Source organism: Canis aureus, chromosome 28, assembly GCF_053574225.1.
Source record: "Canis aureus isolate CA01 chromosome 28, VMU_Caureus_v.1.0, whole genome shotgun sequence".
NCBI classification, from domain to species: domain Eukaryota; kingdom Metazoa; phylum Chordata; class Mammalia; order Carnivora; family Canidae; genus Canis; species Canis aureus.
In genome coordinates this window covers 28,451,082-28,469,032 of record NC_135638.1, presented here as the reverse complement: position 1 = coordinate 28,469,032, position 17,951 = coordinate 28,451,082, and positions in this window count along the sequence as shown.

The following is a 17,951-nucleotide window of genomic DNA, read 5'->3' as shown; positions in this document are numbered from 1 at the left end:
AGGAGCCGACACCGATGCAAACTCACGAGGGTTTATTAGCAAGCTCCAGCTTGGGTCCAAGTATACCCGACACAGCAGAGCAGGGACTTGGACCCCGAAGTGGGTGACAACTGGGTTTTTTATAGGTTGGTCTGGGGGATTTTCAGAAGGGCTAGAGGAATTTCTCAAGTTCTGTTTACATTCTGATATGGGGCTTTCAAGGGCATTGAGCTCTGTTCTCATTCTAATATGGGACTTTCTACCACAGGTGTGGGCTCTGTTGTCTTTCTGATATGGGATTCCCTGCCGAGGGACATTGAGGACATTCTGCAGTTTCTCCTATAAAGTTCAGCTCTTATTCAAAGGGGCCTGGGATGGCTGTACTTGTGCTAATGCTAAACTTTAGGTGGGATGGCCTTAATTTTTCTCGGCCTCCACAGAAGCAGGCTCCATGCCCGGAGCCTGATGTGGGACTCGATCCCGGGACTCCAGGATGGCGCCCTGGGCCAAAGGCAGGCGCCAAACCGCTGAGCCACCCAGGGATCCCCTGTGCTACGTTTTTTTTTTTTTTTTTTTTTATGTATTTTTTGTGTTTTGTATGTCTGTATTTCCACAGGTGTGGAATAAATTTGCTCCATGGCATTTAAGCATAAAAAAAGCCACATCTTTGTGTTTTCAAATTTTCAAATAAAATTTGGCTCAGGCCCCATTTAATGGTAATATTTTCAATCCTTAGAATGATATTCTTCTCCTGAGCTTGAGTTTCTCACATTGGATCTTAGCTTCAGTTTGAGAGTCCATTGTGATGTCTTTCTGGCTATCTGCAGTGGATTGTTACCGTGAAGCAGTTGCTCTTATGACCATGATCAATTTTACCTTGATCTGCTGTCCATTGGCAAATGGATATTTAGACTTTTTCCCCTTTCTCTCCACCCAAGGAGTTGTAGCTATCTGTGATATCAATGGAGATGGGTTTTAGGAAACTTTTTCTTGTTGGATCAGGAGAGCCTCCCCTCCAGAGCCCCCTGATTTTTTTCAAGACTCCCCAAACTTACTTTTAGATTTCACATTATTTGTGGTGGATTATTTTCATGGATTCTATGATATTGTGATTTATAAGAAATATATGTTTGGTCATTGGTTCCATTTCTGGCACAGAGCTCCTAAAATCTTTGGAATTTCCTAAGTGATAAGAGCAGAAGGTGTCTTTTGCTATGTTAATGAGGTGAGTTTTGGCTTGCACCTAAAGATGGTGGCTGATTGTTGGGAGAAACAACCATGTGATTAGGGAGTTTGAAATTCAGTCTCACCCCACCAAATCCCTGGAGGGAAGAGGGGCTAGGTATTGAGTTCAATCACCAATGGCTAATGATTTAATCAATCTTGCTTCTGTAATGAAGTCACTGTGGAGGCCACGAAAAATTAAGGCCATTCCACCTAAAGTTTAGCATTAGCACAAGTACAGCCATGTTAGGCCCCTGTGAATAAGAGCTGAACTTTACAGGAAAAACTGCAGAATGTCCTCGGCAGGGAATCCCATATCAGAAAGACAACAGAGCCCACACCTGTGGTAGAAAGTCCCATAGTAGAATGAGAACAGAGCTCAATGCCCTTGAAAGCCCCATATCAGAATGTAAACAGAACTTGAGAAATTCCTCCACCCCTTCTGAAAATCCCCCAGACCAGCCTATAAAAAACCCAGCTGTCACCCACTTCGGGGTCCAAGTCCCTGCTCTGCTGTGTCGGGTATACTTGGACCCAAGCTGGAGCTTGCTAATAAACCCTCGTGCGCTTGCATTGGTGTCGGCTCCTTGGTGGTTTCTCAGATTCTCAATCTTGGGCACAACAGTCACCATAAAACCTCAAAAGGACAAGGTTTGGAGAGCTTCCTGGCTGGTGAACACATGGAGATTTGGAGAGAATGGCATACTCAGAGTGGGTATGGGAATTCTGTGCCCTTTCCCATACCTTGCTCTCTGCATATCTTCCATCTGGCTGTTCATGAATTATGTCCTTTTATAACAAATTGGTAATCTAGTGAGTAAACAGGTTTTCTGAATTCCGTGTGCCACTCTAGCAAGTTAGTCAAACCCAAGGAGGAGGTCATGGGCACCTATGATTTATAGGCAGTCAGTCAGAAGGGCAAGTAACAACCTGGACTTACAATTGGCATCCTGAGTTGGAGGGGATCATTGGAACCTCCAATTTACAGTCAATTGGTTAGAAGTGATGTAAGAAAGATGTTGGGGTTCTAAGCCGATGGCCAAGAAAGAATTCTTGAGACGTCTTTGGTGCAAAAAAGTGGTATTATTAAAGGGTTATTATTAAAGGACTATTTATTAAAGGGTTATTAAACCTTTATTAAAGGTTCTGCCCATGGGGACAAGAAGGAGCTGCACTGGGATCCTGAGGAGTGGCCTATTATATACTTTCAAGTTGGGATGGGGTTATAGAGAGCAGAAGTCTCTCAGGTATTTTGGAAACAAGTTTTCCAGGACCCTGAGGGCATAGCTATTGTTGGGAAAGGTCATTTATTATTGTTTCGTAAACCCTCAGTCTTAAGACTCTTCAGGTATATATCAGTGGGTCATAGGTCTGGAGAATGATTGCCAACATATATCTTTGGGGGTAGAGATAAAGGAAGTTTCCAAAGGAATTTTTTTTTCCCAAAAGAATTTTTATACATTGAGTAGATTTACAGAGTCCTGGGGGTTGGGCTAAGATTACTTTTTGCCCTTAGCAAATTATCAACTTTGAAACAGTTGAGTCCCTAGAGGAATGTCACTTTGCCTGTTTCAAGGACTTGCCAATGGGTATAGGTAGTAAGGAAATTTAATACTGTTTCTTCTTTGTTTCCCACATCAAGAAGCACAGGTAATAACCTGGACTTGTGGTTGGTATCCAAAGTGGAGGGTGGTCTTGTGGGACTGAGCCCTTTCCCTGCGGAATCTGATGCTATTTCCAGGTAGATAGTGTCAGAATTGAATTGAATGGTAGGACACCCAACTGGTATCCTGAAAAATTGCTTGGTGGAGTTTAGGGAAACCTCCCTACATTGGAATTTGGTGTAGAACTCGTTTAGGTACCATGAAATGTTTGCTAAGACGTGTCCATCATTTTTACAGCAGAGTACGAAAGAACACTTCTGCTTCCTTAGAAGTTGGTTGATGTCTGTACCTTGGCAAAGCAAATATATTTTTCACTTTTCTAGAGATTTCAATCCTGTCTGGTCATGGTGTCTGCATGTTGGCCCACCAAAGAACATACCCAAGTGACTGGTTAGACAGGGTCTAGTCTTTCCACTCTACAGGCAGTTCTGAGTATTCTCCAAAGCTACAAAGTAACCATGATCATTTTCTCAAAATCACTTTGCTCCAACTGTAGCAGCTATAATATATGTTGGGGAACATTATGTTTAGAAAAATTCTTAGTAATGTGGAGAGAGATTCCCATTATGCAATATAATACATTTGCTTCAAATATGTCACATCTTTATATAAAAAAGTGAAAATCTGGCTTGATGTTTACTCATTGGAGCTGTCATGAAATTCAGTCTTGGTCATTTGGGGCCCACTTTTTCCTATTCCTTCAGAATTATAAAGGAGCTGCAGAATGTGCTTAGTCTAGAGCTCAGTTTCTCAATCTTGACACTACCAATGTTTTGGAGCAGCTACTTTCTTGCTGAGGGACTAGAGGGTGTTTAGCAGCATCCTCAGCCTCATACCCATTAGATGCCAGATTTGGGTGCTTATCTGGGAAAAGTAGAACTATTCTCCAACTTCCCACTCCCTGCTTCAACTGGGACAACTGAAATACCTTCAGGCAGTGACATTTATCCCATTGAGGGCTAATCATCCCTGATTGAGGACCACTGGTCTAGAACAACTGTGAAGAAGCTTAGTTTTAGTTCTACATTTCCTTGCTGTTACTAACCTTTGTCTCTGACAATGCCTGCCCCTCAGGGTCTGAAGGCTTGTGCATTCACTTCCCTTTTGCTGAATCATAATGATCTCTGCCAAGGCTTTCAAGCTTATTGCTTAGGCTTTTTAGGTACACATACAATGATTCTTAGTTATTACAAGGCCCAGAAGTGCTGTGCACATATGGTAGAGTCCTTTGTGGGAGACCCTGTCTTCCACTCTTAGGGGATCTAGCTGTTTCTGAGTTCAGGTCTTTTTATTTCTTCATGTCTACACTTCTCATCTTAAAAAAATGTTACTCAAGTCAGTTAGAATAAGACAAACGCCATATGATTTCACTCATGTGGAATTTAAGAAACAAAACAAACAAGCAAAGGGAAAAAAGAGAGAGAGAGACAAACCAAGAAACACACTTTTAACTCTAGAGAACACACTGATATGGTTACCATAGGGGACGTGGCGGGGTGGGGTGGGGGTGGGTAGACCGGGTGAAACAGGTGATGGGGATGAAGGAGTGCACTTGTCCTGATGAGTATCAGGAGATGTATGGAAGTGTTGAATGATTCTTGTACACCTGAAACTACTATAACACTGTATGTTAACTATACTGGAATTAAAATTAAAAACTCCCCTGCTTAGTGGGGAGCCTGCTTCGCCCTCTGCCTCTGTCCCTGCCCCCTGCCTGTGTGCCTCCATCAGAGAAATAAATCAGATCTTTTTTAAAAAAAGGAAAAAAAATTAAAAACTTAGTGAAAACTTTTTTGATACCGTTATGAAATTAGTTTTGAGAACAATTCTTAATTATCTGGGAAAAGAACCACACTTGCAGGACACAAAGCCCTGGTTTTCTTGTCAGTGCCCAGTATGGGGAAAATGTAATCATCTATCCTCTCTTACTGATTTTTCTGTTCTCTAGTACTTCTCCTTTCCTGTATTCTCTCTTCTTTTCTTCTTTCTTGTGTCTTCCTCTTCTGCTTCTGCTCCAAAGGCAACTATAAGCCTGGCAAACCCAGATATATGAGAAAGAATGGGAATTTTAGCTATCCTATATCTCTATGGATTCAGAGAAGGTAGAAACTGGGAGTTATGCCCATTTTCCAAGAGCAAAACAAAAATTGTACGTGTTTGGATGGAACCCCCAAACCATTTATTGTAAAGTATGAAATAGAACATTAAAAAATTTACAATGCCAATACAATGATCTGATTCTTTCTTTCATTCTTTTTTCAAATTCATTTTGCCTGTATTATTTGGCTTGTAAGCAAACACTGCTCACAAACACAGGAGCTTTGGCTTATTTCCATAGGTGAGGGAGCAGGCTGTGGGGAGCAATACATACCTTAGTGGAAACACTTTGCCATGGGAGAGGTGGCTACTAGAATTTCTTAGAACATTAAAAAAACAAAAACAAAAGCAAAAACAAAAAACCTTTTAAAATCAATGTGAAGGCTGGGGCAGGATTGAGATTCATTTATAAATCGAGATGGAAAAATCCCTGGCAGGGCTTCCAAGGCTGAAAACCATGAATTTTCCTTTTCCTCATCCACAACAGGTCAGGAGGCCTATTTATTTATTTTATTATTTTATTAAAAATTTTTTTTTTATTGGTGTTCAATTTGCCAGCATATAGCATAACACCCAGTGCTCATTCCGCCAAGTGCCTCTCTCAGTGCCCATCACCCAGTCACCCGAACCCCCTGCCCACTTCCCTTTCCACTACCCCTTGTTCATTTCCCAGAATTAGGTGTCTCTCATGTTTTGTCACCCTCACTGATAGTTTCACTCATTTTCTCACAGGAGGTCTATTTAGCCCCTGGATGATATAGTGTCCATACTCCCAGACACTTCCCGCATCTGACTTTCTTCCAGGCCACTCTTTCTGCACTAGGTCCCCCAGTGTCCCCTCCCCATCCCCCAGGCCTTTGGGGAGTGTTGATGAGGTTACTCAGGCTTGCTTTCTGACTCTGTCCTCTCTTCTCTATAGTTACTAAAGGTGACTGAAGGATAGTTTAATTTAAATCCCCAAGTACTGTTCTCATAGTTGTCTAGACTCAACTGATGTGGAGAAGCTGCAGACACTGTCACCTGATGTGTACCCCAATTCATACGCCAGTATTATTCCAGATGCTGCTGCTATATGTAACTATTTTTAAAAATAGGCTTAAGTTTTTTAGAACATTTTTAGGTTTACAGAAACATCAAGTGGAAGGTAGAGATTTTCCTTAAATGCCCTGCCTTACATATGCATGGCCTTCTCCATGATCAGCAACCCCACCAGAGTGGTACATTTGTTATAAGTGATGCACTATATTGATACATCATTATTACCCAGAGTCTGTAGTTTACCTCAGTGTAATAGCATGTCAAGTTAATGTACATGATACTTAGTATGCAAAGAAAATATAGCTATCTAACAACTTATAGCAAAATATGCCAGATATATTGAAATAAAGGTATAAATGGTAATATAACGAATATCATTAAGCCTAAAAAATTAAAGCTTCCCTTCCTTTTTTTTTTTTTTAAGATTTTATTTATTTATTCATGAGAGATACCCAGAGCGAGGCAGAGACATAGGCAGAGGGAGAAGCAGGCTCCCTACAGGGAGCCCAATGTGGGACTCGATCCCAGGACCCCAGGATCATGACCTGACCCAAAGGCAGATGCTCAACCACTGAGCCACCCAGGTGCCCCAAAGCTTCCCTTTTCCCTGGCCTGTGTACTTGGCCTCCTTTCATTGCTCTCTCTGCCCTATAGGTAAACACTCATTCTGAATTTTGACTTTATCATTCTATGCATTTCTTTATATTTTTACTTCATATGTATAGAATATGAGAGGTAGTCAAGCATAGTGGTTAACAGCATGTGCTCTGGAAATGAACTGCCTAGATTTGATCCTGTGGCTCCCATTTACTAGCTAAGCAGAGTAAAAGTTATTTTACTTCTTTATATATATGCCTTAGTTTTCCTATCTGTAAAGTGGGGGTAGAGGTAATTCATTTAGTATATGTAAAAAAGGAATCTCCATAGTAAATGTTTGCAATTATTACTATGTTGAACCAATAATTTTGCATGTTTGTGATGCTTTTTATAAATGCTATGTATATGTACCCTTTTGCAACATTCATTACTTGCTTGATATTATCTGTGACCTAATATTTATCCATATTGATACACATAACTGTCTTTTATAGTATTTCATTGTGTGATGTTATCCCAATTTATTTATTGATTCTTCTGTTGAAAGGCATTTGGGTCATTCTCAGTTTTTGTTTTTGTTTTCAATAACAAGTAATTCTATTATGAATGTTTCTGTCTCTGTCTCCCTACACCTAGGAGCAAGATTTTCTTTTTCCTTTTTTTAAATTTTTAAAGACCTTATTTATTAGAGAGAGAGAGAGCGAGCGAGAGCAAGGGCATACACACTGGGGGAGGGGCAGAGCGACAACCAGACTCTCCACTGAGCACTAAGCTTGATGAGGGGCTTGATGTGGGGCTAGATTCCAGGGCCTTGAGATCATGACCTGAGCCAAAGCCAGACACTTAACTGACTAAGCCACCCAGGCTCCCCAGGAGCAAGATTTTCTTATACACAACAATAGATTTCTAGGTTTAGGTTTTGTTTGTTCAATTAAATAAATTGAATAAATGCATTCACAATTTAGCTTCCCAATCCCTACCCTTCCCTAAAACACATTAATTTCTCTAGACAGTGGAGGAGTTAAGGTTTCTGAATAAGGATAATCCCGTCCCTTTGGTTTAAGTAGTCTATTTTGGATGACTCATATCTTTGAGTAGATGCTAAATTTTCATATTTTTGCCTCATCTCCCTAAGGTAGCTAAGGAGGCTTCCAGGTTTACAGGATGGGTAGGGCTCCGTGATCTTGCAGCAGCAGGAGGAGGTGAGGAGGGCCAGTTCCTTTTGCTTTCCTAAGGAACCTTGCTGACTGCCGGGCCTTTTCTCTGGTTTGGCATTCACTACTAGGGACCGTGGTCCTGATTGTTTTTACTGGTTTTGAAATCGCCACATATTGAAGCTGTTGTATCTTTTTCTCAGTCCTCTGCTGTTTCCCCAGCAGTACCCACCCTTAGGCGAGACAAATGGAGACTGGGGCTTTTGCAGGAACTGGACAGGCTGTTAAGGAGCCAGGAGTACTGCCCGTGCAGCTCATGGAATCATCATGCCTCTGTGCTGTGACACTGCTTCTGCTTTAGGCTGGCTGTGGCTGTGCAGCCTCCTGGGCTCCACACCCTCCCACAACACACAGGTCGGTGTGCTATCACCTTGCTTCTGTGGCTTTTGCTCACTGTCTGGATGCTTCTATTATGTCTTCGTTTGGGGTTCCATCTCGGGGGTGGGGTGGGGATGTGAAGGCTCTTATTTGATTTCTCAACTTTCTCCTTTTCTGTCATGCAAGATATTCATGTGGGCAAGAAGGGCCATGATTGCCCAGCCTTTTCTTGTTTGGCAAGTACTTCCCGTAAAGCCGGTCTTCTTGATGTGCACTTGCCTTGCCCTCTTCTGTTTGGCCAAAATGGCTGGAAGGGTGTGGGGAGAGAGAAACCTGTCTAAGGTTAATGCACAAGCATGGTGTAGTCACAGCATCGAACTTGCTGCACAGATGCCAGTACGCAACCTATATAACAGGAAAGGTGCTGCTGACAACAGGATAGGAAATTTAAATCTGGATTCTGATGGGAAATCAGAGTATGTCATTCATGTAGTTCATGTTCTTTGTGAGGCAGACAAAAACTATATATTGAATGAGAACTTGCAGGGGCCAGAGACCTGGCTCTGCTGAGTAATTCTTGTGGAAAATCTACCTAGCGGTGTCGGAGCTTAGCCAAGGCAATGAAAGAGTGAGTGTCACCAGGTAAAGGAAGCCTGATGCACAATGGAGCAAAGGGCACAGGTCTCATCATCCATGGGGCCAGTGGCTTTGTCACCACACCACTGTGAGTGGACAGCCAGTGCTGCTTCGGTCAGAACTCTGTTATGATCTCTGTACAAATGATTTATATGCCTCTCAGGAGAAGATATTTCATGTCTTTTGCCTCATAATAATAGGCTTAAAGAGTTAAGGGACAGGGAAGAAGTCAAGGTGACCATTGCAGATTGTCATTACCTTGCTCATAAAAGAACCCTATAAACTTGCCAATATTATTACAGGCTAGTTAGTTTGAACCATCGCTGCATTTCAGGGGTGCTCTGGGTGAAGGGCTGTATTCCCTCTGTCTCATACCCTTATACGGCTGCTCTCACAAGGCATCAACGAATTAATTCAGGTACGGTAAATGGGAAGGACATGCAAAGTCCCCACCGCAGAAGCAATTTCACTAAAAGAAAACAGAGAGCTTAGTTAGCAAGCTCTTTGGTTTTTGTGAAATCCTCTCTTTAGATATTAGTTATGGGAAGAGGAGTTAGAATCTAACATTCAGGAATGAAAGAGGCTAGTTGCTTGCAGAAAAGGCGCAGGTTAATTAAAGATTCAACATTTTCACCCCTGAGTGCAGGATAATGTTAGCTAACCAAGTGGCAATTTCATAGACTGGGCTTAATGACTTGATGACGAACCATCCTGGGGTTTTACCAGTTATGAGATGACGGAAGAGGGGAAACGAAGTTAGCTGGAAATGAAGAAAACAAAGGCTGGCTATCTCTGGAAGACATTTTAACTCATTCTCACTCTCTGATAAGATTGCACGAATTTCTGGAAATGGGCAGATGTTGGTAAGAGTCAAAGGCCTTATCCAAAGTTTTTATATGTGTGTATGTAAATTTGTAAAATCCAAAGGAGAGAGCCAAAAATACATGTTCAAATAAAAGGGCAAGAAAAAGAAGGAAAGAGAAAATAAATCATCTAGGATAAAAGGAAAAGTAACAGAATAGTAGATCTAAATCTCTCTGTGTCTCTCTCTGTCCCTCTGTCTCTCTGCCCCTTTCTCTCTCACACACGTACATGTGCACACACGTATGCATGAGCACAGTGTCTTTTTTGGTATTAATCTGGCCATGTTTCTTAACCTGTTAGTGTTTCATTTTTATATTTATAAAGCCAAGTTCCTATTGCTGGCTTTCTGTCTCACTGCGGGTTAGGTGGGTTAATGGAATCTTGCACTGGCTCTGAATATCGGCCTTCCAAAGTGCAGAAGTAAACTCCATTTTCCATAGCAAATCATACCAACCTCCTAAACGGAGGAGTGGATAAGGAGCGCTGGCTTTTCTTCCCCTGCACTCTCACGCTCCACCCAGGGCATTGAGCTCTGATCCTGTGGGTCTTCTGCTGAGCCAGAACTCTCTTTTGATTTCTCAGATTAAATTGGACTTTGGAATTGGGGCTGGGGTGTATTCTATTCATGGGTGTTGACAGATTTTAGTTATATTGAGACCAGAGAATTGAGTGGCCAGCCTCTGAGCACACAGGCAAGAAAGAAGAAGAAGAATGTGCTGGAGTGTGAGACAGGAATGCATTCCCTGGACTACACAATGTGCAGAAGCGAGATAGGACTCAGGAGTAATGTTGCGCGGAATAATACAAGTCTCCAGTGAGAAATCCGAATCCCTGTGATTAGCATCAGTAGCAGTAAGAAAAATGACCTTTAGAGGGAAGAAGTAGCTTGTAATTTGCCATTGTTTTGCAATGAGTTCCCTGCTGCTGGTCCTTTATGTTTTCTTTTTCTGCTTCTGGAAGGTTCAGGGCTGGTTGTTTTTAGTGGACAGCTTTTTTTCCCCAGCTTTCGTCCCTGCAATGGTACTAAAGGGTTACAGTTATTAACAGCAGACTCTTTCTGGGGAAGAGCTACATAATTTTCAAGGGGAACCAAAATAATTTAGTTCAGCAAAATACCATTATGATCGGCTAGCTCAAAAAAGTGCTGCTGAGCTGGCAATAATTCATCTGCTTTCTTTAACAGCTACCATTTAAATTGCATTTGAACACTGAAAACAAATATGCTTTCATTGTATGTCTGAAATCTTTAATACAGCTTCAAAGTTCCAGAGGAAAATACTGCATTGCAGTTCTCCTGTTTTTGCAGAGAATCTCTGTTGGCCTGTAGCTGGCAGAGGAGAGGCCACTGCAAAGGCAGCCTGTTTTCCAGCTCAACTCAGCAGATCCCTTAGCTCCAGAATATAATGAGAAAAGTGTCCTCAGCAAGCTTGAGGGCAAGGGAGGCTGGGGAAAGAAGGTTAGATACACAGGTACTAATTAAATCAGGTTTGTTATCTTCATTTATTCACGTAAAAAAAAATATTGGGTGTTTGTCAGACAGTACATTTTCCTCAAGTAGTCAGACGCTCTTTGGTATTCTGGAGAATTTATGGAACAGATCCAAGATACCAGATATATTTTGGCCATCCCCATAGGCTCTGCATAACCACAGCAGATGGACATTCCATGTCTCAGCCATTAGCAGACTGGTCAGAGAAAGGCTTATTGCAAGCTGAGCAAAATGTAGAGGAGCATTTATAAGATAATGATGTTCATGCATGGATACCCTCATGCATGTACTCTCCATTCACTGAATGACTATTTCTACCATATTCTAGACACTGGAAATGCAATAAACAAGATCCAAATCATCAGCTGCCATGGTTGCATATTAATCCTCACCAAATTGCAGTTCTCGTGGGTGTCTAGAAGTCCCTGCTCCCTGGCACCCCGGGCTGGCTTCAATACAGCAGTGTGTTCTGGTCTGGCCCATGCTGTTTCATGCCATTTGGCTTTAAGTTTTTGCTGCTAAATTCCATTTGCTATGAAGTGGACACACAAAAGACACACAAACATCTCTTTTGCTACCACTGACTTATGATTTAGCTACTATTATTATCCTCATGTTGCAGATGGGGACTCCAACATAAAGTGGAGCCCAAGGTCACTTAGCTAGTGAGTGGCAGAGCTGAGATTCCAACTCAGGTCAGTGGATTCCCACCTGGGTCCTTAACCACTGCATCACTGGTCCCTGGGGAGTCTTAGGGTGAGCTGGCTTTGGTGCACAGAGACAGAGCCCAACCAGCCACTGCTGGGATCCTTACATACACATTAGAAGCCCATTCGAGGAGGCTTAATTTACATTTTGATCATCCTTATATAAACAAAATCCCTTCAGTTTTTCTGTGGCAGTAGTTTAGGCTCATAGGGTGTGTATCTCTACTAAAGATCTAGGCTGCCAAAGATTTGCCTTTCTCTTTCTCTCTCCTCCCTTCAGTGTGTGGTGTTGCCTAATGTCTTAATAAGGTATTGTCTCCTTAAATCAGTTATGATGATTTCTTCCTGAAATATATCCATCTAAAATTCTGCTTTTGTGACCCTGTGCATTTTCCCTTTAATGGTATACAAAGAATCATACACACAAAAAACCTACTTTATGAGACTAGGGTTTTTCCACAACAACATGCAGCTTCTAAAATCATGTCTTGAGTTTAAACAGAGAAAACTTGGCTATTACTCCAAAAGCAGGTTTGTCTGGGGGAAAAAATGTTTTGCAGCTGAAACCAGTTTGAAAGAGGCTTTTGGTGAGCTTTTGTTCTTGCCTGTTTAACAGCTTAAGGTTTAGAGAAGCCTATGTGGGTTCACCTTTTGCATTTGAGTCCAAAAACTGAATTCATTAAAGATCTCTCTTGAGCCTGACACGAATTTCAGTGCTCCTGGGAGGATGCTCCAGGCTCACTTAACTGGTTTGAAATCGTATGGCCTCAGGCTCCTCTGTCTTTATTTGGAGGAGGATGGAAGCCGGGGAATTAGTTCAAAAGCTGCAACCACTTTTTCCCTTTCCTCTCTAATTTCTGTTGTTCAGCCTTGGTTCCTCACTATTTGCAATATTTTTAAGACCCATTCCAGAGGACGTAGGTCATAGCAGTTAGAATTAATATCATTCTATCACCTTTTCTATTATTTTTCATGTTTGTACCTATGTAATCCATATGTAGGTGGTTTGGGCCTTGGAAATTTGGAGGATGGAAAATGTACTGCAGATCTTTCTTTCCTCCAGCCACAGAGTGTTTATTTGTTTTGGTTTGGGGTTTTTGAGGTGTGTGCCTGTGTATGCTGAGGAGGTAAGGAGAGGGAAGAGGAGAGAGGGAGAAAGAATATAGACACAGAGAGGACTTTAATTTGACACAGAGAGGACTTTGATCTCTGACCACCAGAAGTGCAGAAGATACACATATTCTTTGCAGAAGGGCATCCAGGAGGTAGGAAACAGGATGCATCTGTGGAGGATGATGTCTGTGGTTTCCTAATTGCTCTGAACCACTTTTTACCCTCAGTTTAAATCACAGGCTATCTATCTCTCTCTATATATCATACCTGCTCCGTGAAGCAGAGCAGGACCAACTGAGCTTCTGAGCATATTTAGACAGGGGCTGTTTGTACTAAAAACCTGTTACTGTCTTTTGATGTGAAACAAGGTCTAGTCAGTTCAGCTACATTGGTCAGCAAGAGCAAGAGCAGATGGGAAGATGTGGCCCAGGAAGTGACGGATGCTGTCATCATGGTGCTGAAATGTGGAACTCTGTAGAGGAGGGCTGGAGGGCAGGTGGCTGAAGAATCGGCTGTCTTGACTGTGGATGCAGAATGGTACTCCAGAAACACCGTCTGGACTCCAATCCCATCTCAGATAATGGTGGGACTTTGATCAAATACTTAATTCCTAAGCCTCAGAATCTTCATTTATAAGATAGTAATAATGAGACTTACTTCTTAGGTATTTTGAGAGGATTAATGAAGTAATGAATGTAAAGTACTGGGTACAGTGACTGGTACACAGTATGTGATCAATAAATGTTGAATAATAATTGAATTGCTATTATTCTTCAGCCACTAAATGTGCCAGAGTCTAGCTACTTTTTTTCCAATCCCATTTTCCTTTCCTCCTGGAACCTTAGCTATGACATGTCCCAACCTTCCTTGCATTAGCTGAGGCCATTTACAGGCAGAGGCGAGTACACCCCTTCCAGGTCTGGCCCATAAGAGCCTCCTGTGAACCCCATGTTCTCTCTCTTCCTCCATCTGGTGGAGGAAGCCAAGACACAGCAGGAGAGCCCAAAGTAACAAGGGATAGTGGAGCAAGAAGTAGGAAGTAGCCTTAGTTCCTGGATGACTGTGTGGAGATGAGCACCCTCCCTCTCTACCTCAGTCACCAACTGAACTTGAGTTAGAGACAAATTTGACTATATGAAGTCATGGAGATTTTTGAGTTACTGTGTTCAGTACTAGTGAGTTTCACCTTACAACACAGGATCCCATGTACACGTCAGAGCATGTGGTAATAACCTGGAAATCCATATTTGAAAAAGTTCTTATTTTAATTTTGACACAGAATTGGTTATGTATTTAATAAATAAATTGCCACATGGTGAAGTGGATGGAAGAAAAATGATATGGTATTATATAGAAATAATCAGAATTGGGACTAATCTAGGACTGAGACAGAAACACTTACATGGCCACATTAGGAGCTTAAAGAAAAAATTAGTCCTTCCCTGAGTCATGCTGGTTCAATTTGGTGATACAAACTAGTGTTACACAGTTAATGCTCTAAGGGACTGTGTGAGTTAATCTTACTAGCATCAAGAGCAAAAATGAAAGACATGGGTTCCCTTTTATATGACTTCTGGGTAGAATTCCTTTTGTGAACTGGATCCAGCAAAACAAAATACGACACCCCCCAGCGTCACCAACCACCCTTCACAAGACTGGGGCCAATATTTTTCCTGATTCACCTAAGACTTGGTATAATATTTAAAAATCACAGGAATGGCTTATCAGGAAAAACAATTAAGGAAAAAATAAGTAAGAAGCATAGTCAGTATATGGAAGACTTGGCTTCTAGGATTAGCACGCTGCTGTCCATGGTTGAAGGCATTACTCTGCCCTATTCTCCTTGGCCTTCAGTGCTTGATGCACATGGTTAAAGTGGAATTCAGCGCACTGGTAAAAAAAATAAATAAAAAAAATAGGGCAGGTGAAAGACAAGGGTTTGAAAGTAGAAAGAAAGAAAAAATTTAATCCCTTAAACAGAGGTTGAACATGTGAGGGGTAAAGGGGGTGTTGGGGAAAGGAGCAGCTTGTTATCCTCCAATCTTCAGAGCACCTGCGCTCCGGTTAGGGATTTGAACAAGGCACTCAGAGACTGCTCTTCCCAGTACTCTCAGGTCACTTATATAACTCAAGAGTTTTCAGATTCCAAAGTGCCTGATTTCTATATTGTTGCCAGCATGACTCAAGCTCTTCACTGACTTTAATGGGCATTTTAAGCACCTTAATTTATTTCCAACCATCAAAATTGTTTTCAAACCTCTTGTTTTGTTCAGAGATTACTCCCTCACTTAAAATTTGCTTTAGATTGAAGGATAGAGAAGTAACATTGGTTAACTTGAGTCTGATGCTTTGAGAGAGTGAGTCTGAACTATGATGGTCAAGAATCTGTGATTATGACTGTGATGGGAATACTTTGGTTTATATGTCTGGAATCCAGAAAGCCAGAATGGGCTCTGTGCTTAGTGGTCAAATTTAACAATTACTTCTGAAATCAAGTGAATGGAACCTTGAAACTGCAAATGAGACTAATGCATACAGTTTGGCTTTAAAGAGGTGATTTCTCAGGGTGCCTGGGTGGTGCAGTCAGTTAAGCCTCTGACCCTTGATCTCAGGGTTGTGGGATGGAGCCCTGTTTTGGGCTTAGTGCTCATGTGGAGTCAGCTTGAGAACTCTCTTGCTCTCCTTCTGCCCCTCCCCCTCACACACATTTTCTTTGTCTCTGTCTCAAATAAATAAATAAATCTTTAAAAAAAGAAGTGGTTTTTCAACTGATTATGCCAAGCACTGTAAGTTAACTCTAATTTCTGTACTCATGTTCCTCTCATATTTTCTTACCTAAACTTCTTGCCTAATTTATCTGTCCATTCACCATCCATCCATCCATCCATCCATCCATCCATCCATCCATCCATTTACTCAGTGACTTTACTGAGCTTCTGTTATGATCCAGACACTGCCTAGATGCTGGGAATATTAGGTATACTGTCATGGAGCTTGTCAGCCATCCTTGCAGCCATCTCCAAGTTGTGATTCCTCCATCCTTTTTATTCATATACTGGTCCCTTTGTTGGTTAATTCCTGTACCACCTCTGTAAGACTAGTCTCCCAGTGTCAAGTTAGCAATTCCTATCTAGGTCCCATAACCACCTTGACATTTATCCCTGCTACATTCTCTTCAGCCAAGCACCAAGCTTTTAGAAATGTGACAGAGTAGAGTTCAACTACTCGAGATGGGGACAGGGACATTGGGATAGTGGCACTTGATAGAACACAGTTATATATTTGAGGTAGGTACCAGGGGACTTGAAGATGACTGATGATTTATTTTCATAAGACCTCATGGAATACCACAGTTGGGAAGAGCTTAACAGTTTATCTCATCCAATTTCTTGGGAATCAGAAGTCTTTTCTACTACGTCTATATCAGGGCAAGATCCAGCCTCTTCTTAAAGGCTTCCAGGGACAGAAAGTTCATTCAGCAACATGTTTACAGATTCTTCTAATGATTATCAAGTTCTTCCACGTATTTTCACTGATATCTGCCTTTTCATAATCTCAACACATTGGTCCTTGTTTTTATCTCCTTGTGGAAACAGGAAGAATGTCCAATTCCTTTTTTCATGTCACAACTGTATTAAGGTGGACTTTTTAATTTGTAGATAAGCAAAACCCTATTTTAACTACTCTAAGCGAAAAAGGGAATATAAGAAGGATGCAGAGTTTTCCTATGGGAACTAAGAACAGAAATGCAAATGCATTAAGCTTCAGAAATAATCTGGAATCAGAGGCTCAAAAGCACCAAGATTCTCTCCTTGTTTCTCATCTGTGGTTTAACCTGTGCCCCTCTTGCACTTGTACTCTCTCTCATAATTCCTGGAGAGGAAAGTTATTGCTATGATTGGATCAAGTTCCACCCCTGAACAAATCTACCTTGTTTTTTTGTTTTATTTTGTTTTTATGTAGGCTCCACACTCAGTGTGGAGCCCAACATGGAGACTGAACTCATGACCTTAGATCAAGATTGGAGCTGAGATCAAGAGTTGGATGCTTGGGGCACCTGGGTGGCTCAGTCAATTAAGTGCCTGACTCTTGATTTGGGCTCAGGTCATGATTTTAGAGTTTAAGATTCAGCACTGCATCAGGCTCTGTGCTGGGCATGCAGCCTGCTTAAGATTCTCTTTCCCTGTCTCTCTGCTCCTCACCACCCCCCTAAAAAAAAAAAAAAAAAAAAAAAAAAAGATTTGGACATTTAACTGACTGGACCATCAGGCTCCCCATATCTACCATGTTTTAAAGGTTGTGTCACATAGGAACATGGCTGTTCCTGCTGCACCTATGTGGAAAAAGGATCAGAATAGGGCCCATTTCTAGAAGAAAAGCATGGGGTAGGTAATTTTGCACATTCTAAAAACACCACATATTTGCAAATATTTCTCTTAAATCTTATCACCACACTGTATAAATCCAATTTCTCCAATATTTTCTCAGGTAACTCAGTTTCCATAAAGATACCTTCACCATCTGGCTTTCTTTACTCTTAAAAAATTTATCATGAAAATATGGCTTCCAGAACAACAGACATATTTGATCAATATAGAATTAAGGTCACCTTATCGAAAGTTGGAGGCCTCCTAAGAGATATTTTCCCTTAGAACTTACTATTTCACTTGACCTGAAAGTTTCCATTATTGGTAGCAGTTATGATCCCAAAGAAATTTTTCTGTACAGAGAATTCAGAATGAAAGACTGAATAATGACATTGGCCAAGGACAATCTGAATCCAAAGCAAAATGAAATCCTATTAATAATATAACTGGAAAATTTTGCCCTGAGAACATTGGCCTATTACTTATACCAAGCTTTTAGAGACATATTGTCTCCTTTAGTAGTTAAAATTCATGAGCTACAAATAGTAAATGCATACAGTAAATATTTTTTCTTTATATACTGTTTATCTCATCTATAATGGTACTTACATGGTACTTTAAAAATTATGTTTTATAATTGGTTT